Source organism: Nelumbo nucifera, chromosome 6, assembly GCF_055504915.1.
Source record: "Nelumbo nucifera cultivar China Antique chromosome 6, China Antique-T2T, whole genome shotgun sequence".
NCBI lineage: Eukaryota > Viridiplantae > Streptophyta > Magnoliopsida > Proteales > Nelumbonaceae > Nelumbo > Nelumbo nucifera.
The window spans coordinates 52,230,288-52,256,187 of NC_142654.1; the positions used below are offsets into that span (position 1 = coordinate 52,230,288).

The 25,900-nt window shown below is 33.6% G+C and overlaps 1 long non-coding RNA gene across 1 annotated transcript; it reads right to left on the minus strand.

Annotated features, from left to right (window-relative positions):
* Positions 1-1,390: 1,390 nt before the first annotated feature.
* Positions 1,391-25,525, minus strand: LOC104588001 (uncharacterized). The gene is made up of 2 exons (XR_733697.3): positions 25,018-25,525; positions 1,391-24,371 (listed from the first exon to the last, which is right to left on the minus strand). It is a non-coding gene; the product is annotated as an uncharacterized LOC104588001 (long non-coding RNA).
* Between the last annotated feature and the right edge of the window lie 375 nt (positions 25,526-25,900).

Below are 25,900 nucleotides of genomic sequence, written 5' to 3' on the forward strand. Positions count from 1 at the left end.
AACGTGCAAATCTAATAAATGAAAAATGAATGTACCTGCAATCACTTTTTTGAAAATCCCTTTACCTTCACATCATCCATCAGTTCCTTAAAGTTTAGTTTAAATACTCTAGAGATAATATCTGATCTATCGGATAGCTTTAACCAAGGCCTTTCTGATAATGCTGCAATGACTTCTGGCCATTGTGGATTTGTTGTAAATGTTATAAATAAATCTGGATGACTGATTGTCCTACAAATATCCATTGCATCTTGATAGCTTTGAACATATAACAAGGCCCTCCAGTAAATGATGAAGGTAAGACAAATCGACGACCAATAGATGCAGCATTATTATTATCTCTAGAGTTCATCTAACATTGATCGTAGACTCCATACAATTGATGGATCCAAATTTTCATTTGTATGCCCACTTTGGATTGCTGATATTCTATTGTTGATCTCATGTTCAGTATCATAAATATATAGTTGGGCAAACTTTGATGTGTTGTCAGGTTCAGGAATTAGAGAACCGATTCTATGATAATTTGAACCTGAAATCTTTAAGCAATATGGTCCTCGTCCATCTAATACACTGTAATCAATTTTTCCAACCATAGAAGTGAATGAAAATATAGAATTGTAGAGACGTATTTGTTCATTGAATTTTGACATTCGACTGTCATATTTCCCTTCAAAAAGATCTTGAAATAGTTTCGGTGTTTCTGGCAACAATGGCAGTTTCACTTTTCCACCTTGACAACAAATATAAAAGATGGGATTTGATATTGAACTTGACGGTGATCTTTCTTGAATCCACATCTTTGCAAGGCATTTTGGACAAACACTATTAGGTGGGCCAAAATCTAATCGGACATCAAATCTCAACCTTTGTCAGGTAGTGTGACACCTGGTGACATTTCCTATAGTAAAAATCATATAACACTTAGTTATAAAACAGACATAATTTCTTAAGTGCTTATAAGGCTTCTATATAATGAGGGCTTACTCGAAATCCCAACATTCACATCTGCCCTTCACTTGCTTAAGATTTCACGCCTTTATTGTCTTCTAATACTTGGTAATTTTCAACTCTAGGATTTCCAATTTGTATTATGAAAAGTATTTTAGTACTATTTAACATATTTTGTTTAATAATAAGTATATAACATAATTATATTTCAACCACTTACTTTGTGTAAACATACTACTTGAATCCTTTTCGAGAAAATTTGTAGGTGGTGTAGAATTAGATAGTACATATGAGGGAGCATTGTCAAAAATGTTTGTTGTGATTGCTGAGAAGATGTACTTATATCCATTGAAAAGTTGCTATCAATGTCAAACATCATAATTAGGAAACTTGAATAATACAGGAATGAGACATGATCAATATTGACTATATCATTTTAATTAAAAGGGACAATAATGCTTCTATTTAGGAATCATCCATTTGCTTACAAAGAGAAAGACAGAAGGACAGAAAGAGAGAGGTTAGAAAAAATCACATGCATAGACATGCTTAAATATCTAGATGACTAAATAAATTTAGAATAATTGGATTTGTTCCATCTAAGCCATTTGGTGTGTGAGAATGAATGGCTTGATTTTCTAAGGGGGTAACCAACTTCAAACTTAATTGTGTTGACACTTGGATTTGATACCATCTTTGAAAGGCTTCACTATTAGCACTGTCATAGATTGATGCAAGTTGATGAGCTGACATTTTTTTATGGAGATGGAACATTGCTCTAACACTTCGTGTACGGGTAGAAAGAATTTCAACTTCAACCTCTTCCTTCTTCCAAAGAACCAAGACTCCTCCAGAATATTTAGTTGGATCTATCATGTAGGATCTATTGTATTGCAAGGTTAAGAAGGCTTCAATTGCTTGTTTATCGTTGAGCCAAGTTTCAAGCAATATAAAGATCATTGGATTGTGCAATTCAACTAAATTCTTGAATGCACTTTGAAATGCTTGTTTCATGATTCTTTGAACACTCCAACAAATAATTGTAACCGATGGATAGAAGCCAAATCTATAATTTGGAGAGCAAGTGGAAGTTACATGTCGTTCGGTAGAAGTAAGCCAATATGACCAGAACTTTCCCTCATCAAATTCATTGATGAAAGGTGTGATGGACACTACATGAGTAGGCAAACTATAGAAATTATGAGAGAAAGGGGTTTTGCTAGTAATTACAGACATGCTTGATGTTTCACTATATGGGCTAATCATATGTGCACAATTTGAAACATGACTAAGCCGGATATCCATGAGTTGTCTAGTTAAGAAAATTGATCAGATGTCCATATTGTTAATACTGATGACATTAGTAGAGGAAGAGCTAGGGAGATTCAAATTCAATGGAATTGTTTGATGGTTTGATGTATATTCACTTGCATTATGATATTGGTGGTAGCAAGGGGTAGGTATGAGTGAAGGAATACAAGGTAGATGTCCAAATGGTGAGAACGTACATGGTATTTGTAACCAGGATTGTGCTACAGGACCCCACACAGTAAATATCAACAAATAAGGAACGAAGCAAACAAGTTGTGTTGGAAAATCAGCCATTATGTTGAAGGAAAAAGGAAAAAACAAACAAAGTGAGTTGGACATGAAGAGGAAGTTTGTAAAGAAAATTGATGGATCTACTAAAATACATTACACATTATAAGCAATATTATATGCTAACCAATGAACTACATGTTAACAAAACATCAAGAAAAAGAAACTTATAGAAGTAAAAACATAAGAAGCAAAGATTGATCATAAATGCAAATAAGTATGTTATACTTTTAGATATAGAGCTATAAACAAACAACATGTCCATGAACAAATGGTATGAATAAGGTGGAAATTGTATCTAACCTGCTTTGAAGATCAGCACAACTATGCACAAATTATGGAGAATGTAGTACCTACAGCAAGATCATACAATAACTGGAAAAAACATAAATTACATTAGCAAGCAACATGCACCATTACTTATCCTATTATCTATGAGTTGTAAATTTCTATTGCTGCTATACTTAATTTTACATTTTTTTTTTATTATGTTCATTTTTGTTCTTATTAAAAAGGAAACAATGTTTTGTTTCATCTTTTAAGTGGCAAAGGAACTTGACTTCTATAACTACCTTGATTTTATATTGAAAGATTTTCGGGAATTGCAAGTGACCATACCTTTTCATTTTCTTATGGAATAGGGTAATATTGTTTAATCACTTAGGCTTTTTCACCATTGGTAATTGGTGATTGTTCCATAATGATGACTGACAATTATGCTATTGCCAGGTTAATCAGTTCAAACCATCAAAGTTGGTCAAATTGCTCCAGCCATCAAAGGGGATTCTGTTAAAAGTATAAAATGATTAAGGGAGAAGGAGAGTGGATCTTGAAGATTAGCTCACTATCTGACTGAGGCAAGAGACCTTTTGGATTCCCTAGTTGTTTAAATTCAGTTGGATTCCTAGGGAACTAAACTCTTTAGAAGACAACTTAGCAAGTCAAGTGCTCAGAGGGAAGTTTTATTTAGTGACAGACACTTAACTTTGTAATCTCTGTGTTGGGATTTTCTTGTACATTATATCATTTACTTTCCTTTTTTTATTCTTAATACAATCAATTACACTTTCTCTCAAATAAAAACAAGTTAGATAATGACTTCCCCTTGGGATTTGGGCTTCAGAAGGAACTTAGCACACCAAAGTTGCAGTCCCAAATATTATGGCTCGCCTACCATCAGGTACAAATGTTACACCAACCATCTAGGATCTTACACCTAGATACAACCAACATATAAACATGATGTTCCTTGAGGATTTGGTTGACAAGAGGCCCCAAAAAGAGATCTTTTAGGAGAGAAGAAACACTACCATATAGCTTATCAACCTGCTCCCATATCACCTTTAATGTGTCCAAGAAAATCAACCTACTACTAAATTTTGGATCGATTTAGTTCCACAATCAGGTTCTCTTTTGTTAATCTTCTTTCATGCATTATGTATATGCTAAAGTACAAGATTCAAGGTTCCTTATCATTCAAGTACTTCAATTTCCTCTTAGCAGTTAGGAAAACTTCTATAGGCTTTGCCATTGTATCCTTAATGCCATGTTTCTTGTTAACCATTTGAATATCTTAATTACATTGCTATAGCCCATACTATGGTTTATGGGTTCCTCAACCATCCCACTAAGGGTGTCAATTGACCGGTTTTGGATTGGACCCTGTCCAATCCAAAATCAATTTGGATGGATTGGATGGACCAACAAGACTTATTGGATAGGACCAGTCCGATTCAAAATATTTATTAGATTGGATTGGACCTGGTCCATTGGTAACAAATGTATATTGGATTGGGTTGGGTTAAGCCAATATTTGGTCCATTGATATAAGATAAGAATATGTGTTAATGGACTGGGTTTGGGTAGAAACCAATCTAAATCAAAATGAATTTGAATAGATTGGACAGTCCGGACATTGAATTGAATTGGACCTGGTCCAATTATAATGAACTCGCATTAGACCAGATCGGATTGGACCAAATCCAGCCCAATTGGCACCCGTACATCTCACCACCACCTTAGAGATTTCAACTCTTTTGCAATCTATCCATCTTGAACAACATCCATGAATGTAGCCTTGATAGAATCCTCAACACTTGTTGATCCTAAGAAAAAGAAATAGCATTATCATCATTGTCTCTAAAAACTCCCCCTACTCCCAACAACATTACCATCTAATCTTCAAGGAAAGTGCTGAAAGAATCAATAGTGGAGAGGATGAAAGTGGAAGAATTTACTTTTCCTTTCCTTCCTTTTGTTTCCTTTTCATCGACAGGGGAGCTATTATCAATATCTAGCAGAATACATAAATTATCATATAATAAAATCAAAACATAGACATTCTACTCATATGAAATAAACAGCATAGACATTAAAAACAAAGTTAGAATTACCCAAAAAAATAGTTTAAAATTCATACAGTGCATGGAATCATAATATCCAATTCAATAAGGAACACTGCTATTTGACAATTAATAATGCTTACAATTAATATATGGATGGTGTAAATATTCAAATTATCCAAAATAATAATACTAAAGATGGTATAAATATGCAATCCAATTATGGTGAAAGTAGTCACATGTACCTTGACTTAACAAATGCAAATTCTACCTTTGTTGTTGTTGTTCTAGTGGAAAAAATGTTAATTAGCAAAGAAAACTACAAGGGAAACACATAAATCAATAGTTTCAGATAAAAAAAAACATAAAACATAAAAAGCATTAGTACATTTGTTGTCTCCTTGTTGTATTTGCAAAAAAAACACTAATAAACTATATATACATACACATCCATCAAGTAGATAAGGCAAATAGTTTCACAAACAGCTTAATAGCAAAAAAGTAACAACTTAAACTTATATAGTCGAAATGGCAACATATACATCCATTGGCATAAATGGCAAGCTACCCCGTCAAAAAGATATTCTAAAACTTGTTGGAACTTGTAATCTTAATAGCTAAGGTGTCACAAAGTGCTTTGTAACAAAAAAAGTAAACAACATGATTTTATAATCCCAAAGTAACAAAAGATCTAACTGTGACGACTAATTAAAGCCTATCTCGAAGAATTGCATTAGGACATTTTTGACTCTGCATTTGATGGAAATGCCATGGCTCACTGCCTTAAAATCTTGTGTTGTACTTCAAGGTAATTAAAATATTCATGTGAAGGAAATTTAGCAATTTTATCCTGTAGTGTCACGACCTCTTTTTCCAATCGATCAACTTCCTTATCAAGGTTATCTGATTTTCATTCAAAGTATTGGTATTCAACAAAGTTGACATCATCTATATGTATTTGAAAGAATTTCTTAATTTGCTTCATTGTTTTTCTTTAATTTTTTTCTTTGGACCTTTTTATAGAATGCTTGGGAAAATCCTAAAAAATCCCAACCATCCCCATACTCCTAAAAGATAAGAGTAGCACAATACCCACGGTTATCCCTCTCAAGTTTCCATTGTGGGTGTGGCAAAATCATCTTTCATATGGTTGTTGTAAATAAATCACAGACATGCAAAAATAAAATGAGATACCCCGGGTTTAATAGTTCATACATTGCATGGAATCACAATATCTAATTTAATAAGGAACATTGTTATTTGACAATTAATAGCACAGACAATTAATATGGATGATACACTTGTAATCATTCAACTTATCCAAAATAATAATATTAAAGATGGTATAAATATGCAATCCAACTATGCTGAAAATAGTCACATGTACCTTGACATAACAAATGCAAGTTCTGCCTTTATTATTGTTGTTGTTGTGAAAAATAAATGTTAATCAGCAAAGAAACTATTAGGGAAAAACATAAATCAATAATTTTCAAAATACAAAGGAAGAGATAAAAAAAACATACAACCTAAAAAGCATTTGTACATTTAATCTCTCCTGTTGTCTTTGCAGAAAACACCAATAAAATATAAATATATACATCCATCAAGTAACTAAGGCAAATAGTTTCATAAACCGTTTAATAGCAAAAAAGTAAACAACTTAAACTTATAAAGCCTAAATGGTAACATATACATCCATTGGCATACACAACAAGATAACTTTTAGAAAAATATATTAAAACTTGTTGGAATTTGTAATCTTAATAGCCAAGGCGTCACAAAGTACTTTGTAATAAAAAAAAGTAAACAACATGACTTTATAATCCCAAAGTAACAAAAGAGCTAACTGTGACCTCTTGAAGAATTGCATTAGGACATTTTTCACTCTGCATTAGATAGGAAGGCCATGGCTTACTGCCTTAAAATCCTGAATTGTTCTTAAAGGTAATTGACATATTCACGTGAAGGAAGTTTAGCAATTTTCTCCTATAGTATCAAGACCTCTCATTCCAATCGAGTAATTCCTTTTCAAGGTTATCTGATTTACATTCAAATTATTGACATTCAATAAAGTTGACGTCATCTATATGTATCTAGAAGAATTTCTTAAATTTCTCCACTACTTTTCTTGAAGTTTTTTCTGTCCCTTTTTATAGAATGCTAGGAAATTCCTAAAAAATCCCAACCGTCCCCATACTCCTCAAAGATAAGGGTAGCACAATACCCATGGTTATCCCTCTCAAGTTTCCATTGTGGGTGTGGCAATCAAATCTTTTTAACCAAACGTTTCATGAGTTTTATGAAATGGGTTTGATACACAATTGTTCTACAATGTCCATATAATTGTTCTAAATAAATCACAGATATGTAAACATAAAAAATGAGATACCTCGGGTTTAATAGTTCATTCAGTGCATGGAATTATAATAACCAATTCAACAAGGAACACTGTTATTTGACGATTAATAGCGCAAACAATTAACATATAGATGATACACTTGTAATCATTCAAATATCCAAAATAATAATACTAAAGATGGTATAAATATACAATCCGACTAGGGTGAAAGTAGTCACATGTATCTTCTTAATAAATGCAAATTTTGTCTTTGTTTTGTTGTTGTAGTGGAAAGAAAATGTTAATCAGCAAAGATACTAGAAAAACATAAATCAATAGTTTCCAAAACACGAAAATGGAGATTAAAAAAAACATACAACCTAAAAAACATTTGTACATTTGTTGTCTCTTGGTTGTTTTTGCTACAAACACCAATAAACTATATACATACACATCCATCAAGTAGCTACGACAAATAATTTCACAGACAGCTTAATAGAAAAAAAGTAAAAATAACTTAAACTTATAGAGACGAAATGGTAATATGTACATTCATTGGCATATACTACAAGATAATATTCAGAAAGATATTCTAAAATTTATTATAATTTGTAATCTTAATATTCAATGTGTCACAAAGTGCTTTATAACAAAAAAAAATGTAAACAACATGACTTTATAATCCCAAAGTAACAAAAGAGTTAAATATGACGACTAATTAAAACCTATCTCAAAGAACTGCATTAAGACATTTTTTACTCTATATCTGATGGGAAGTCCATGGCTTACTACCTTAAAATCCTGAGTTGTACTTTAAGGTAATTGACATATTGATAACTCTAAATTTTGATGCCTTAAGGGCATCAATTCAGGAGTATTTTCGGCCTTAGAATAGTCAAGATGTGCATTTTTCCCAATAAACGCAATGTGTGTGGCCTCTAAGAGTCTCTATGCAAATTCAGGGGAAAACTGTGAAGTTTTCATAGCTGAAATGCAGATTTTGGGAAGTTGGTGTGAAGTCCAGCTGAGAGAGGGTGTTTTTATGAAAAACTGAAAGCATGAGGGCGCCTCCTAACTGCTAAACCCAGTTTGGCGCCCCTCCTACTGTATTAGCATGCTCCCCACGCCTTAGCAAACCCTAAGGCGCCTTTTAACCCATTCTTTTCACTCTTAACAAACCCTAACCACCCCTAACTGCTAAATCCACACCTTCCATCCCTTCTCATCTCCACCATCCATTCTAGGGCACTCTCTTTTTAGCATTTTAACCTCAGGAGCCACCTAACTTCTAATCTTCACCATTCAGCTTTCAACCATTAAATCTCAACCTTACATAATATTGGGTGCCTTCTCCTTTTCTTCTCAGCCTTAGGATCATCCTAGAACCATCCTAACCCTCCATTAGAAACCCTAAGGCGCCCATATCTTTGCTAAAACCCAATTGCCACTCCCCTCTTTCTCTCTAATCCTAGTTGTATCCACCCTTCTCTATAAAAAAAGACCCAAGGGCTCCTAAGAAAGGGTTGGATTCTGCCCCAGGTAAGACGGAAGGTTGACTTTGAGAAGTTCAAGGGTAGATGAAGAAGAGGACACCCAGGCAAGAGGAGGGGTTCCTAATTGCAGTTCGCCAACACCACTACTATTATCTCTAGAATCAAATCCGAACCACTTTTACTTTATTTTAGTTTTAATTTCTATTCTTTAAATTCCAGTTTCATTATTTATTTTCTGCAATTTATTTTCATTCCGTTTGATCTTCATTTTATTTTCTGCAGATCTGCAATTCGGCCAGGTAAGACGGAAGGCCTAGCTCGAGAAGTTCGAGGGTCAAAGGAGAGATCCGAAAACTACTACCTCTGATCGGATTACAGATTTTTATTTTGTTTCTTTTGTTTATGTATTTTTGTATTTATTTATGTTTCTGCACTTTTAACTTTTAGTATTGTTTGAATTCTATATTTTTCTCAGTTTAATTAATTAATTTTTATATTTCTACACTTCCCACTTGTGTTCTCTTGTCTGGATTTGAATGTATATTAATTTTTCCCTTGCTTCCCTGTGCATACGACCCATTCTCACCCATTAACTATGTTTATAGTTGTTTGAGAATCAAAAAAAATTATAAATATTAAAACTAGTAATCCGAAGTGGCTAACGAAACACTCCAGATCACACCATGTTTTTGGCGCCGTTGCATGGGAAGCAACGGAGAAAAAATTTTTATTTAATTTTTCCGGATCCGTTTCATTATTTTTTCTTTTTCATTTTATTACTTGATCCGTTATCTCTATTTAATTCTTGTTTCTCTTTGATTCTACAGGACGGAACAACGAAAGGTGGGGTACTAGAGCATTGCGGGACTGCGGGACAGAAGAGAAGAGAAGAGAAGAGAAGAGAAATTGGATTGCGTTTCAGGTGTAGTCGTTCCATTTTACTTTTGTTTTTTTCTTACTTTTATTTTTGAACTCTTTTTTTTTTCAATTGAATAGTGATTTTTGAAATTTTAATTATTTTTTTCCTACATCCAATTTAATTTTTTAGTATTATTTTTTTTTCTTCGGTTTTGTTTCTAGACTTATTTTTCTTTCTTTATTTTAATTTCTTGTTCGAATTTCTATCTTATTAGGTTTGTGTTTTTCTTTTATTTCAAAAAAAATCATTTATTTTTTTTTATTTTATTTATAGCCACATAATTTTCTTTTGTTTATTTTATTTTTGGTTTAATTTTTAGAATAGCAATTTTCTTGTTAGAATTTATTTTGGTAGTTGTTAATCTTTTTAGCATAATTAATTCATTTATTTTCTGTTTGTTATAATTACTCGTTCCCTTATTTGATACTTTTTTTAGTTATTTAATTGAATAATTAGTCGTAAATAGGAAATTGTTAAAATTTTTGAATTTGAGTTTGAATTTGAATTTAAAATTTCAAAATTTAAATTTAAAATTTTGATTTTCAAAACAAATTAAAAAATAAAATAAAAATAAAAGTTAAAATTTTTGCATTTGCATTCCATCATTTAGGGTTTGATATTCTAGAGCATGGATTATATTGATTTATTTAATTGCTGAAATTATTTTGTTAGTTGTGAATGTGCTAGGTTTCTTTTTATTTTAATTGCTTCTTGTGCTTAGTTTGTTTTATTCTTTTATATTATATTGTTGAATTGCATTTTAGAAATAATTGTTCATGCATTGTAATTAGTTGCATTCATTTTGTTTGATTGTTTTTGTTTCGTTAATCCATTTAAGGGCAATCCAACTTAAATAAGATAAGGTGGGGATTTCATCACCCTTCCTTGGCCCAAAAATCACCACCCTTCACGTGCGGTTCACCCTAACCCTAATTTAAAATTTGGATAGCAAGATCCTTTAGGGAAGCTTCACATTTGGTTCAAAGGTGTGCTGAATTTTAGGAAACCTTATAATTACTTTCCATAACCAGTAGTTGGTGTCTAAGGAAAGAGGTTAAACGACTATGCCTAAGCGGGTTTTGTGGTTATTTAATTAGGTCCTTGCGAGAGCAAGGGGAGCCTTTCACATCCCCACCTCTTACCTGGCTAACCAAAGGAAGTGGTGTAATTCCAAGTGAACCTAAAAGGATTCACATTGGTTGAACCACTAGTTTAGGAAACCCTAGGTCAGCCCTAAGTCATGTGGTTGATTTGCTTGCATATTTTTTAATTTAAAAATTCAAATTTGAATTTAAATTTTAGGAATTTAAATTTAAAAACCTGAATTTGAATTTAAATTTCAAAAAAAAAGAGAGAAAATCAAAAGTAAAAAAAATCAAATTTGAATTTAAATTTCAGGAATTTAAATTTCAAAATCTAAATTTGAATTTAAATTTCAAAATTTTAAATTTTAAATTAAAAAAACCCAAAAAATAATTAAAAAAAATAAAGAAAAATCAAAATTGAGTTTAAATTGCAAAATTTAAACTTCAAAACCTAAATTTGAAATTAAAATTCAAAATTAAAAAAAAAGAAGAAAAAAGGGGGTTAAAACAAAGACAAAATGAATTCAATGGCCGGAGTTTATGGAATGAGAAACTACTTCCAACCTGAGCTACAGATAGAATGGAACCATGTGTCTCGTCAATTGGACAAGATTAATGGGATGGCCCATAGAATTGACCAAGTCCTCGCATATCATCAACAAAGTGGCCCATACCCAACATTGTCATCCTATCTATCATGTTCCATCTGTGCAAGCCCGACCCATCATGTTAGCTAGTGCCCTGTAGCAGGCCCATGTCAACCAGTCAATCCAAACCAAGTACATGCGGCCAACAGATTTTTTCAACCCAATGCTAACCCATTCTTTAGTCCATATAATTTTGGGTGGGAAAATCAGCCCAACTTCACCTATAGGGTCCAAGTCCAAGAAAACCCCTGCCAGATGTGCACTCTCAATGGTCTGAATTCCAGACCCACTGTGAGTACAATGATTACCCTAGGACTCAACCGACTCAACCATGTCAAACCTATACACAGTCCCTGCAATACCACACATCTAAATCCATGGCCCAACAATTTTAAAGGCCACAAGTACATAGTTCATTCCAGTAGGTGTACCCTAGGAACCAACTGGTCCAACCATATCAGGCTTATCCCCAACCTCCTCAGACCCATACAATAGACGATCAATTCATGCAACTTCAGCAGTTGATCCTAAATCAGCAACAGTCCATCGATAGAACAGCTAGCCGAAGCCAAGAAGAGGAGAGAAGTAGGGCAATTACCAAGTCAACCGGTTATGAATCCTAGAAATCAGCCACCTGGTTTTCCTCCACAACAAATTCAACCACCTCCTAAGGACCGTCAGCCTGAAAATACCAAGGCTATTACAACCTTAAGGAGTGGGAGGATTTTAGAGGACCCGTGTGAAAAAAAGGAGTTAGTGAAAAAGAGCAAGAAGACCCTAAGTTGGGGAGGAGAAGAAGGAAAGGAAACTTTAGAAGATGAGCCTATAGTAAACCAACCTGTAGTTCCCTTTCCAACTGCACTCACAGTCGGGCCGGTGCCAAAGAAGAAAGAGACAATGGGGAGAGCAAAGAAGTCCATATTAACTTCTCTCTCCTCAACACGATCCAACATATCCCGGCCTATGCCAAGTTCTTAAAAGAGTTGTGTACTCAAATGATGGAGCCACGATGGGCCTCACAAAAAATGATGCTCTCGACAGATGTTACTGTAGCTCTCCTAAACCAACTTCCCCAAAAATTGAAAGATCCTGATGCTCATCTCATAAGTTGTGTCATCTCTGGAATCACCTTCAATCGGGCCTTATTGGATCTAGGGGTTAGTATACATATGCTTCTGTCCATTCATGACAAGTTCAGGATTGGCGAGTTAGAACCTACCCCGGTAATTCTACAACTCGCTAATTGGTCAATCAAGACCCTTTGAAGTGTTATTGAGGACGTCATTGTCAGGCTAGAGGGTTGTCACTTCCCAGTGGATTTCATCATTCTAAACATGACCCTAACCGAGGAACTGAACCATATCCCGATAATCTTAAGATGTCCATTTCTAGCAATGGCTGATACAAATATCAACTGTAAATCAGGAGAAATGGACATTTCATTAGGAGAGCAGAAAGTCCGGTTAAACATTTTTAGTGCCTCTAAGTATCCAAACCTAGGGGAAGATGAGTGCAAGGTGGATATAGTAGATGATCTTTTAGATGCCCTACCCACCTTGTGGTTAGTCCAATCTGAACCTTGTTTGTCGGAAGATGAAAGTGAGTCAGGGAGTATAGATGAGAATAGTGCGTGAATGTGTTCGGTTGAAGACGTTAAACTTAGTGCTGGTTGGGAGGCAACCCAACGTAGTTTTCAATTGATTTTTGTCTGTAGTGTTAGAATTGTTGTTTCTTTTCTTGATTCGAGACCAGGTGGCATCCCTTGAACCCCTCAGGAAAACCCTATTCATTGTTTCCTTTGGCCTAAATCCTTTCTACATCATTCTAGTCATGCCATTAGGGACAATGCCACTTAAGTTGGGGGTAAGGAAAGAGAGAGAGAGAGAGAAATTGAAAAAAAAAAGAGAGAAAAGCTAAGCCTTTAGAAATGTAGAATTAAAATTTTATTGAAAATTTTTAAAAATTTTTCCATTAAAAGAGACTCCTAAATAGAAAAAGTTGAGGAAATTGATAAATGAATATTGAATTTTGTAGAAATTGGTAGCAAGTGATAGGAATCAAAAATTGGTCTTATTTGAATATTGTCGAAACCGTTTACAAATTGGAATATACTTCCAAGATTGCCCCTACCAAGATAAGAAGAGAAAGATGGAGAAATTAGACAAAAATTCTTCAAATTGTTGGAAACAGTGGACTGCCACGAACAATGTTGCAAAAAAAAAAAAGAATAAAAGGTCAATGGACAATGGACACCCTAGACTTAGTAACTGGGTCTCTTCACCTAAGTCAAGTGTCGAGATTCGCGTCAAATGGAATCTCGACATTTTGATGCCTTAAGGGCATCAATTCAGGGGTATTTTCGGCCTTAGAATAGTCAAGATGTGCCCTTTTCCCAGTAAGTGCAATGTTGTGGCCTCTAAGGGTCTCTATGCAAATTCTGGGCAAAATTGGGAAGTTTTCATGGCTGAAATGCAAATTTTGGGAAGTTGGTGTGAAGTCCAATTGAGAGAGGGGGTGTTTTTGTGAAAAACTGAAAGCATGAGGGCGCCTCCTAATTGCTAAACCCAATTTGGCGCCCCTCCTACTGTATTAACATGCTCCCCATGCCTAACTACTAAATCCTCACCTTCCATCTTTTCTAATCTCCACCATCCATTCTAGGGCACTCTCTTTTTAGCATTCTAAACCAAGGACCCACCTAACTTCTAATCTTCACCATTCAGCCTTCAACCATTAAATCTCAGCCTTACATAATATTGGGTGCCTTCTCTTTTTCTTCTTAGCCTTAGGATCATCCTAAAACCATCCTAACCCTCCATTAGAAACCTTAGGGTGCCCATATCTTTCCTAAAACCCAACTGCCACCCCCCTCTTTCTCTCAAATTCAAGTTGTATCTACCATTCTCTATAAAAAAGATCCCAGGGCTCCTGAGAAAGGGTTGGATTTTGCCCCCAAGTAAGACGGAAGGCTGATCTTGAGAAGTTCAAGGGTAGAGGAAGAGGAGAACGCCTAGGCAAGATGAGGGGTTCCTACTTGCAATTCACCAACACCACTACTGCCACCTTTGGAATCGAATCCCAACCACTTTTACTTTATTTTAGTTTTAATTTCTGTTCTTTCAATTCCAGTTTCGTTATTTACTTTCTGCAATTTATTTTCATTCCGTTTGATTTTCGTTTTATTTTCTACAAATCTGCAATTCGGCCAGGTAAGACAGAAGGCCTAGATCGAGAAGTTCGAGAGTCAAAGGAGAGATCCGGAGAATGCTACCTTTGATCGAATTACATATTTTTATTTCATTTCTTTTGTTTATTTATTTTTATATTTATTAATGTTTTTGCACTTTTAACTTTCAGTACTGTTCGAATTCTATATTTTTCTCATTTTAATTAATTAATTTTTATATTTTTGTACTTCTCTCTTGTATTCTCTTGTCCGAATTTGAGTGTATATTAATTTTTCCCTCGCTTCCCTGTGGATACGACCCGTTCTCACCCATTAACTACATTTATAGTTGTTTGAGAATTAGAGAAATTTATAAATATTAAGATTGGTGATCCAAAGTGGCTAACGACACGCTCCAGATTACACCACATATTCATGTGAAGGAAGTTTAACAATTTTCTCTTGTAGTGTCACGACATCTCCATCCAATCGAGCAACTTCCTTTTCAAGGTTATCTGATTTTCATTCAAAGTATTGTCATTCAATAAACTTAACATAATCTAGAAGACTTTCTTAATCTGTTCCACAACTTTTCTTAAAACTTCTTCTTTAACCCTTTTCTAGAATGCTTGGAAATTCGTAAAAAATCCCAATAATCTCCATACTGTTTAAAGATAAGGGTAGCACAAACATAAAATGAGTTTTTCTAAATAGATTTGGTACATTATTTGTTCTGCAATGTCCATATGGTTCATGTAAATAAATTACAGATATACAAACATAAAATGAGATACTCCGAGTTTAGTATTTCATACAGTGCATGGAATCATAATATCTAATTCAATAAAGAACACTGCTATTTGACAATTAATAGCGTAGATAATTTATATATGGATGATACACTTGTAATCATTCAAATTATCCAAAATAATAATACTAAAGATGGTATAAATATGCAATTCGACTATAGTGAAAGTAGTCACATGTACTTTGACTTAACAAATGCAAGTTCGGCTTTTGTTTTGTTGTTGTAGTGGAAAGAAAATATTAATCAACAAAGAAACTATAATAGAAAAATATAAATCAGTAGTTACAAAACATGAATATGGAGATAAAAAAACATACAACCTTTAAAGCATTTGTAAATTTGTTGTCTCCTGATTGTTTTTGCAAAAAAACACCAATAAACTATATGCATACACATCCATCAAGTAGTTAAGGAAAATAGTTTTACAAACCGTTAAATAGAAAAAAAGTAAACAACTTAAACTTATAGAGCCGAAGTAACAACATATACATCCACTGAAAGATATCCTCCAAAAAAATATTCAAAAATTTGTTGGAATTTGTAATCTTAATAGCCAAGGCATTACAAAGTACTTTATAACAAAAAAAAGAAGTAAATAACATGACTTTATAATTCCAAAGTAACAAAAGAGCTAACTGTGACAAATAATTAAAGCCTATCTTGAAGATTTGCATTAAGACATGGCTTACTGCCTTAAAATCCTGAGTTGTTCTTAAAGGTAATTGACATATTTACGTGAAGCAAGTTTAGCAATTATCTCCTATAGTGTCACAACCTCTCCTTCCAATCGAGAAACTTCTTTTTCAAGGTTATCTGATATTTATTCAAAGTATTGGCATTCAATAAAGTTGACATCATATATATGTATCTGGAGACTTTCTTAATCTTTTTCATTGCTTTTCTTGAAGCTTTTTCTTTGGCCCTTTTTCTAAAATGCTTGGAAATTCCTAAAAAAATCCTAGTCGTCCCCATACTCCTCAAAGATAAGGGTTGCATAATACCCATGATTATTCCTCTCGAGTTTCAATTGTGAGTGTGGCAATCTCATCTTTTTAACCAAATGTTTCATGAATTTTTTGAAATGTATTTGGTACACTTTTTGTTCTGCAATGTGCATATAGTTGTTGTAAATAAATCACAGACATACAAAAATAAAAATAAGATACTCCGAGTTGAATAGTTCATACAATGCATGGAAGCATAATATCCTATTCAATAAGGATCACTACTATTTGACAATTAATGTATTGCTAATACACTTGTAATCATTCATGTTATCCAAAATAATAATACTAAAGATGGTATAAATATGCAATACGACCATGTTGAAAGTAGTCACATGTACCTTGACTTAATAAATGCAACTTCTATCTTTGTTGTTGTTGTAGTGGATAGAAAATGTTAATCAACAAAGAAATTACAAGAGAAAAACATAAATCAATAATTTTCAAAACACGAAAATGGAGATAAAGAAACATACAACCTAAAAAGTATTTGTACATTTGTTGTCTCTTGATTGTCTTTTCAAAAAACCCCAATAAATTATGTACATAAACATCTATCAAGTAAGTAAAGCAAATACTTTCATAAACCGCTTAATAGCAAAAAAGTAAACAACTTAAACTTATAGAGCCGGAATGGCAACATATACATCCATTGGCATACACTGCAAGATACCCTTCAAAAATATATATTCTAAAACTTGTTGGAATTTGTAATATTAATAGTCAAGGTGTCACAAAGTGCTTTGTAACAAAAAGAGTAAAAAACAAGACTTTAAAATCCCAATGTAACAAAAGAGTTAACTATGACAACTAATTAAAGCCTATTCTGAAAATTGCATTAGAACATTTTTTACTCTGCATTTAATGGGAAGGTTATTGCTTGTTGCCTTAAAATCATGAGTTCTCTTCAAGATAATTGTCATATTTACGTGAAGGAGATTTAGCAATTTTCTCTTGTAGTGTCACGACCTCTCCTTCCAATTGAGTAACTTCCTTTTCAAGGTTATCTGATTTTCATTCAAAGTACTAGCATTTAATAAAGTTGGCATCATCTATATGCATCTAGATGACTTTCTTAATCAGCCCCACTGCTTTTATTAAAGTTTTTCTTTGGCCCCTTTTCTAAAATGTTTGGAAATTCCTAAAAAATCCCAACCGTCCACATACTTCTCAAAGATAAGGGTACCACAATACCCATGGTTATCCCTCTTAAGTTTTCATTGTGGGTGTGGCAATATCATCTTTTTAATCTAGCATTTCATGAGTTTTTTGAAATGTATTTGGTACACAGTTTGTTCTGTAATGTCCATATGGTTGATATAAATAAATCACAGACATACAAACATAAAAATGAGATACCCCGAGTTTTGTAGTTTGTACTTTGCATAAAAGCATAATATCCAATTCATTATGGATTACTACTATTTGACAATTAATATATGAATGATACACTTGTAATCATTCAAGTTATCTAAAATATTAATACTAAAGATGGTATAAATATGCAATCCGACTATGTTGAAAGTAGTCACATGTACCTTGACTTAAGAAATGCAACTTCTGCCTTTGTTGTTCTTGTTGTAGCGGATAGAAAATATTAATCAACAAAGAAATTACAAGAGAAAAACATAAATCAATAATTTTCAAAACACGAAGATGGAGATAAAGAAACATACAACCTAAAAAGTATTTGTACATTTGTTGTCTCTTGATTGTCTTTGCAAAAAACACCAATAAACTATATACATAAACATCTATCAAGTAGGTAAACTAAATGCTTTCACAAACCACTTAATAGCAAAAAAAATAAACAACTTAAACTTATAGAGCCAAAATGGCAACATATACATCCATTGGCATACACTGCAAAATACTTTTCAAGAAAATATTTCAAAACTTGTTGGAAGTTGTAATCTTAATAGCTAAAGAATCACAAAGTGCTTTATAACAAAAAAAAAAAAAAACATGACTTATAATCCCAAAGTAACAAAAGAACTAACTGTGACGACTAATTAAAGCCTATCTTGAAAATTGCATTAGAACATTTTTAACTCTGCATCTGATAGTAAGGCCATGGCTTGCTGCCTTAAAATCTTGAATTGTTTTTCAAGGTAATTGACATATTCACGTAAAGGAAGTTTAGCAATTTTCTCTTGTAGTGTCACGACCTCTCCTTCCAATCGGGTAACTTCCTTTTCAAGGTTATCTAATTTTCATTCAAAGTATTGGCATTTAATAAATTTGACATCATCTATATGTATCTGGAAGAATTTCTTAATTTGCTCCATTACTTTTTTTTTTAAGTTTTATCTTTGGCCCTTTTTTAGAATGCTTGGAAATCATAAAAAATCCCAACCGTTCCCATATTTTTCAAAGATAAGGATAGCAAAATACCCACGATTATCCCTCTCAAGTTTCCATTATGGGTGTGACAATCTCATCTTTTTAACCAAATGTTTCATGAGTTTTTTGAAATGTATTTGGTACACAATTTGTTTTGCAATGTGCATATGACTGTTGTAAATAAATTACAGGCATGCAAACATAAAAATGAGGTACCCCGGGTTTAATAGTTCATATAGTGCATGAAATCATAATATTTAATTCAATAAGGAACACTGTTATTTGACAATTAATAGTGCAGACAATTAATATATGAATGATACACTTGTAATCATTCAAGTTCTCCAAAATAATAATATTAAAGAAGGTATAAATATGCAATTTGACTATGGTGAAAGTAGTCACATGTATCGTGACTTAACAAATGCATGTTTTGCCTTTGTTGTTATTGTAGTTGAAAGAAAATGTTAATCAAGAAAGAAATTACAAGGGAAAAACATAAATCAATAGTCTTCAAAACACGAAGATGAAGATAAAAAAACATATAACTTAAAAAGCATTAGTACATTTGTTATCTCCTGTTTGTATTTGCAAAAAACACCAATAAACTATATACATACACATCCATCAAGTAGCTATGGCAAATAGTCTTGCAAACTGCTTAATAGCAAAAAGTAAACAACTTAAACTTATAGAGCCGAGATGGCAACATATACATCCATTGGCATACACTGCAATACCTCTCCTTCCAATTGAGCAACTTCCTTTTTAAGGTTATCTGATTTCCTTTCAAAGTATTGGCATTCAATAAAGTTGACACCCTCTATATGTATCTAGAAGACTTTCTTTATTTACTCCATTGTATTTTTTCATCTTTTTCTTTGACCCTTTTTTAGAATGCTTGGAAATTCTTAAAAAATCTCAACCGTCCACATACTCCTCAAAGATAAAGGTAGCACAATACCCACGGTTATCCCTCTCTAATTTCCATTGTGGGTTTGGCAATCTCATCTTTTTAACCAAACGTTTCATGAGTGTTTTTGAAATGTATTTGGTACACTGTTTGTTCTACGATGTCCATATGGTTGCTGTAAATAAATCTTATACATACAAACATAAAAATGAGATGCCCCAGATTTATTAGTTCTGGAGCAACATCTTTTAGTGTAATATGTAAGGAATATAAAAAGGCAAAAAGAAATGGGATGGGGAAAAAGGCAATGCATTTATTTGCCCATAGTTGTGTTCATTTGGCCCATTCTCTTGAGTTGTTTCACAAGATATACAATATCAGAGGCCCATTTCTAGGAGTACCACACCTTTGAGTTGTTCACAAAAAAGGTGCAAGTGACACACCCTTCCTTTTAAAATTCATCCAAAGTATATAAGGTCCATTTCAGGGTTGTGGTTTTACGATTTGCTTTCTCATGACCTAATAGGCATCAATATGAGGCTAAATAAAGTTCTCTTCCTTTTTGGCAATGTTGTAAATGGGGCACTTGAATGCTTATCTAAGGATCTTGGTATTGCTGAGAATACTGTGTTACAAGGTGCTTTTTTTTTTTTACATGCTTGTTAAATATTTGTTGCAAAATTCGTAAATTATGATGCATATAAAAAATTGATGTAGGAGAGGGTAGGGGTCCATACTAATTTAAGATCCAGTGGTGGGTTTTATGGGGTGAAGGAGGGACTTTATGTGGTTAAAGATGTAAGAATATGGATGGAAAGAGCAAGGGTCAGCTTGCTGTCCACCAAAGAACGAGTAAGAAATCAAAACAAGGAGAATAACTCTTGTGTTTGTGGTAAGTGGCAAAGAGATACTCCTAGCAATTACCAGAATCTAAATCAAACTTTATTTCATCAATAATAATAATCATCATTTAAATCTTATCCAAACCATATGGGGTTGGCTACTTGAATCCTGTTCTGCACTTCCTAAACATTTATTGTCACCTGGATAGGCTCTGGTGAGGTTGATTCGGCCCTGGTTTTCTGGTCAGGCTTGATTTTTGTTCCTTTCATATGGGCTTAATATAGTCCATTTTACAAATAGAACAAAAGGAAAAAAGAAAACATAAGTTTCAGAATTTCAGATGTCAATATCTGCAAGACCTTCATATGCACAGCATAATGTATGTGTTGGGACTATGGAGTGTTAGTATGCTAGTCCCTACAACGTTTACAAATGTAAATGGGGTTCATATATCATAGAAGGTAAGCAGGCTTGAGCTACATGATGTCAATATGAATCCCATGGGGTTCATATATCATTCTGAAACATATTCATAGAAGGTAAGCAGGCTTATGTTGTTCATATATCATAGTGTCATCATCATTTAGTATCACATCCTTTCAAAAATTATTTTGTTCCTATAAAAAGGATATGACCCAGATAACCCTAGTTCACAGGCCAAGATAGCTAGCCCGGCTTACCCCAAGCCCAGCCTAAGATTGGACCTGAATAGGCTCTCCTATGATTAATTTTAGGTAATTGTTGTAAACTTCAGAATAAAGGAGGTCACCAGTTACACCTTTTTTGGCAAATTGTAGCAGGAATCTTTGATAAAATATACTTGATCCAAAAAAATTGTACCGGGAATTTGTTGTTACTGTTAAGATTATCTGTGGACATTTTTCACACATCCTCACAATAATATGAACAGGAGATAGATATAGATGGATGGATGGTGGTGGGTGGGTAGATGTATGGATGACAAGAGATTTCAAAAGGTGAAAAATACTAAGAGCATGTTGCTCCACCTTGCTACCTGGGCTCTTGGGTGCTTCGTGGGGTTGCATAGACAAAACAACAGAGAGATAGAGGAGGAGCCAAATGGTAACATCTACCAACATGCATTAATGCTTCTAGGAATGGATAACTTCTGACCTGTCAATGCGTAATAGGCAACTGAATATTCAAGAACCAAGGGCCTTTGCTTTCCATTTCAGGAGTATACATACTTTGGCTAATCAATTAGATTACTTTGAGCTTCCAGCTTGAGTTTTAGGGAAGTTGACTCATTTACTTGTTATGTTACAGACTTTCAGAGATAGTTCAGAAAGGCTTGAGATTATTACCAGATGTGAAAACATATTATTTAAATCATGTGATTCAAATTTTATATTCCAGGAGAAGTATAATGAACATGAAAATTATGTATGGTTCTGCTCAGCTGGTTGGTGAAGTGTAAACTATGTTGAGTCCTCAATTTTGTTTTGTAGGCATCACTCCAATGACAAGAAAATAGAAGTTCCAACAAGAAGACACTTGCTTATATTTTCTAGATAGGATTTCTCATACAAATAGATTGGATCAAGAATTTTGCAGTAGTTCTAGTCTTAAGGAGAAACAAAATGAGACATAGGCATAAGATCATACCAATTGGATGCATTAATCATCTAGTGAATAGCAAAATGAACCAAAAGTACTAAATGGTGAAAGAGTTTAATGATGTGTAAAAAATGGATGTGCACTGATTGGCTACAAGATCTTAGGGGTTTCCAAGTTTGTATTACACTAACTGTTCATATTAACTTAATAGGATGTTGTGTTCCTCATGTAGGTTGTTAGGCAGAAAACTTTTCCTTGTATTTTTACACTAATCTACAAGATCTTATGGGTTTTATTTCTTACATACCTGGATGGATGAGTGGAGAACTAGAAAGGATTGGGTGATAAATGAAGCCATTTAAAGTAACCTCAAAGTAGCTCCAATGGGTAGCTTCCAATCCAATATTCAGTATTGTATCAGATATTTATTGTTCCAACACTGGTACACTAGACATACAAACTTCTCCAGGTATCATAGCTAATGTCTCCAGACCAGATCGGTAAATATTATAATAAATGACAAATTATCCTGACAACATTTAGACTGATTGGATGGTTAGATGATCTAATGGATGTGATACTTTGGGAATCTGGTCTGCCTAAATTTCCTGAAAGACAAATCTTCCACTTTATAAATGTGGAACTGTCTTCTAAGGGTGCACCATTAATTGAATTTATTTCGTCGGATGCTCTAACTGACTAAGATTTCTTCTGAATGCAAGTTGACATTTTGGTTGTCAAATTCAATTGTTCTAAGAGCAGTGATTAGTCAGGCTGTAGGGGAACTTCAGCTACTAGTTTCTTCTGGTTCCCACATTGAATCTAATGACAGCAAAAAGGAAAATGATAAGAAATCTTCATTGAAATGGAACGACTCCTCTCTCAACAAGAAAGAGAAAAAATTTGGTTTATCTGAATGTTTTGATGACTGGTGTTAGAGTAAGATAATACCCATAATGTTGCACAAGTCAGTTTTTTCGAAGACTTTCAAAAAATTCTAGTCAACTCAGTCCAGCACTGCTGCTTAGTATGTCTTTGTCTCTTATTGAATAGATGGTTCTTATATTTAAAAGAGGTTTCAAATCTAACAATGGGGTTTGTCATTTTTGCTTTAAAAGAAGCTTACATGTTTAAGCCAGGGACATGTATTTTTGCTTCCTCATTGACTATTTTCGTACAAGTAGCATGTAACATCTTGGGTCGACACTTGTTGACAGATGAAGGTATTGAGGATGGTATCCCCACCAAGCTTCAAGGAAAATCTTCTAGATCAATTTTTGCCTATGTTGGTGTTGCTTGTTTAGGAGCTATTTTGTTTGGATATCATCTAGGGTACATAGTAGCTTAACTATGAAAAGAGCACGCTCTACTTCTTTTTCTTCTGATTAATCCAGGAAATTTGATTTCTTTCCATACTGCCTTTTCAGCTATCATATCAGGAAATTTAATTCAGCAAAGGGCCACTTTGCTGTCCATGCATTGGTGAGGTTGGTTCGGCCATGGCTTGCTGGTCAGGTTTGATTTTGTTCCTTTCATATGGGCTTATATAGTCCATTTTATAAATAGAACAAGAAAAAAAAAACATAAGCTTCAGACTTTCATATGTCAGAATATGCAACTTTACAAAAAAAAAAAAAAAAGAAGGCATTGGATGAATGGTTTTGAAATTTTCAAAGGAAAATAGTTTCTAGTATTAAAAAAGAACCAAGAAACTTGTAAAGGTAAAATCAAAACCATCCCAAAGACTGAAAGACTGACACATCTAGGAAATAGGTGTTATTCAAAGATACGAAACCTTATAAACCATGTTGAGATTTAAGGAGAGTTCATCAATGACACATTAACTATTTGTTTAATTCACTGTTTGATTAGTCCTACATAATTCAAGGTGACACACAAAGCATATCTCAACTACATGGAGTTGAATACAAAAGTCTGTTTCACTATTCCACTTTATCAAGAGCCACTAATAGTTTGCTTCCAGGGCAAAATAACAAGAACATGATAAGCAGGTCTGTGTCCACCATTACTAAAATGTCACTACAAAGCATAATTCCAAAACCCAACACAGAAACACATCCTATCCATATAATATAAGTCTTAAATGCAAAGACATACTTGAGATAAGCTGGCATGTATCAAAGTTTAAAGAAATGGCATGTATCATTTTTTCTGCCTGTAAAAGGAGAAAAGGCCTTATTTTCCACAAAGCCAAATGCAGCCTTAGTCTACTTTTTATTTTGATAAGTAAAGAAGAAATTTTATTAAAGCATATCAATAACAAGTGATACAATTTTGACTAGTTAACTAACTTGATGCAATGTGATCTTCAATGAGACCTGGCACAAAAAAGACAAATCAACACATTAGAAATATTAGAGTTCAATATCAATAACAAGTGATACAATTTGGACTAGTAAACTAACTTGATGCAATGTGATCTTCAATGAGACTTGGCACCAAAAGGACAAGTCAACACATCGGAAATATTAGAGTTCAATATCAGTACAGAAAAAAACTTGGTTTGAAGTAAATAAATCACAGACATAAAAACATAAAAAATGAGATGGGAAAAACAAAGCATTTGTAGGTGAGATGAGAAAAAATAAATCATGGACATACAAACACCAGAAGAACCCAAACGGCAATACTAGAAGAACCCAGGCAACAACCCAAACCACAAGAATGAAAACAGAAGAAAATAGAACAAGAATAGTATGAAGTTCATATAAGAAGGAATATATATAGAAAATGATCAAAAGGCAAATACCATCTGCCAAGGAGAAGAAATTATTATGGATAGAAATTATTATGGCTATTCACCTAGGCAATCAAACACTAACTGAAATACGAAGAGACAAATTAATCCAGTCGAGCATGCAAGTGATGGGCTATTAGATTAATCCCAGTTGAGCATACAAGTGACAGTAGGTTATCATGTTTGCAAGTGACGGGCTATCAGATCTACGAGGCAGCATGTATTACATGTTGGCCAGGGTCATCGTTCTCCCATGCAAGGTAGGCTTTCCTTTGGATTCGAAAACAGGGCCAGAGTCATCGGATTTCCTCTTTCATGGAAGGTCCCTTTTGTGGAAGGTAGGCTTTCCTTCGGATTCCAAAATAGAGCCATGGAGGGCGAAACAAAGAGGGCAAACACATGGATCTTGGAGGGCAAAAGAGACCTTCTTCCTCGAAGGTCGCCAGAAACGACAGGGAAACTCGTTCGTTCTCCCATTCTGCCTTCGCAATAGCAGGGAAACTCGAAAGTAGTTTGCGAAGAGACTCGAAAGGCTGAGCTCTCTCTCGAAGAGACTCAAAATCCACGTTCGTTCTCCCTTCACAATAAGCCTTGGCCTCGAAAGTCGTGCTCTGTTTAGATTCTATCTAACCGCTAAATAAAGGTCATAAAGGTCAATAATATAAATCTTGAATCCGATCCAAAGATTTGATTGAATCTCATAAAGGTCAATTTGAATCTAAATATGATGCGATTCAATTTAATTCTATAAAATTTAACAAATTATTAAAAAGGGAAAAAACGTAAGAGTCTATATAAAGAAAAACAAAAATGCAATAATACATAAAAGAATTACAAAAAATACATATATACATATATATTCATCATATATATACATGTCTTTTTTATAAAAAATAAATAATATAAAAATTATATATATGCATGAAATTCACATCGGATAGGGGTGATCCAAACGAGATCCTATTTTTAATCGGATCCTACGATTCAAATTCATTCAATTCGATCCGAAAATCCAATGAAATATCCGAAACCGTTAAAATTCGAACCGGATCCGATCCATTTGCACCTCTATGTTCACGAATTTCTATTATTGATGCTGGTAAACTTTTT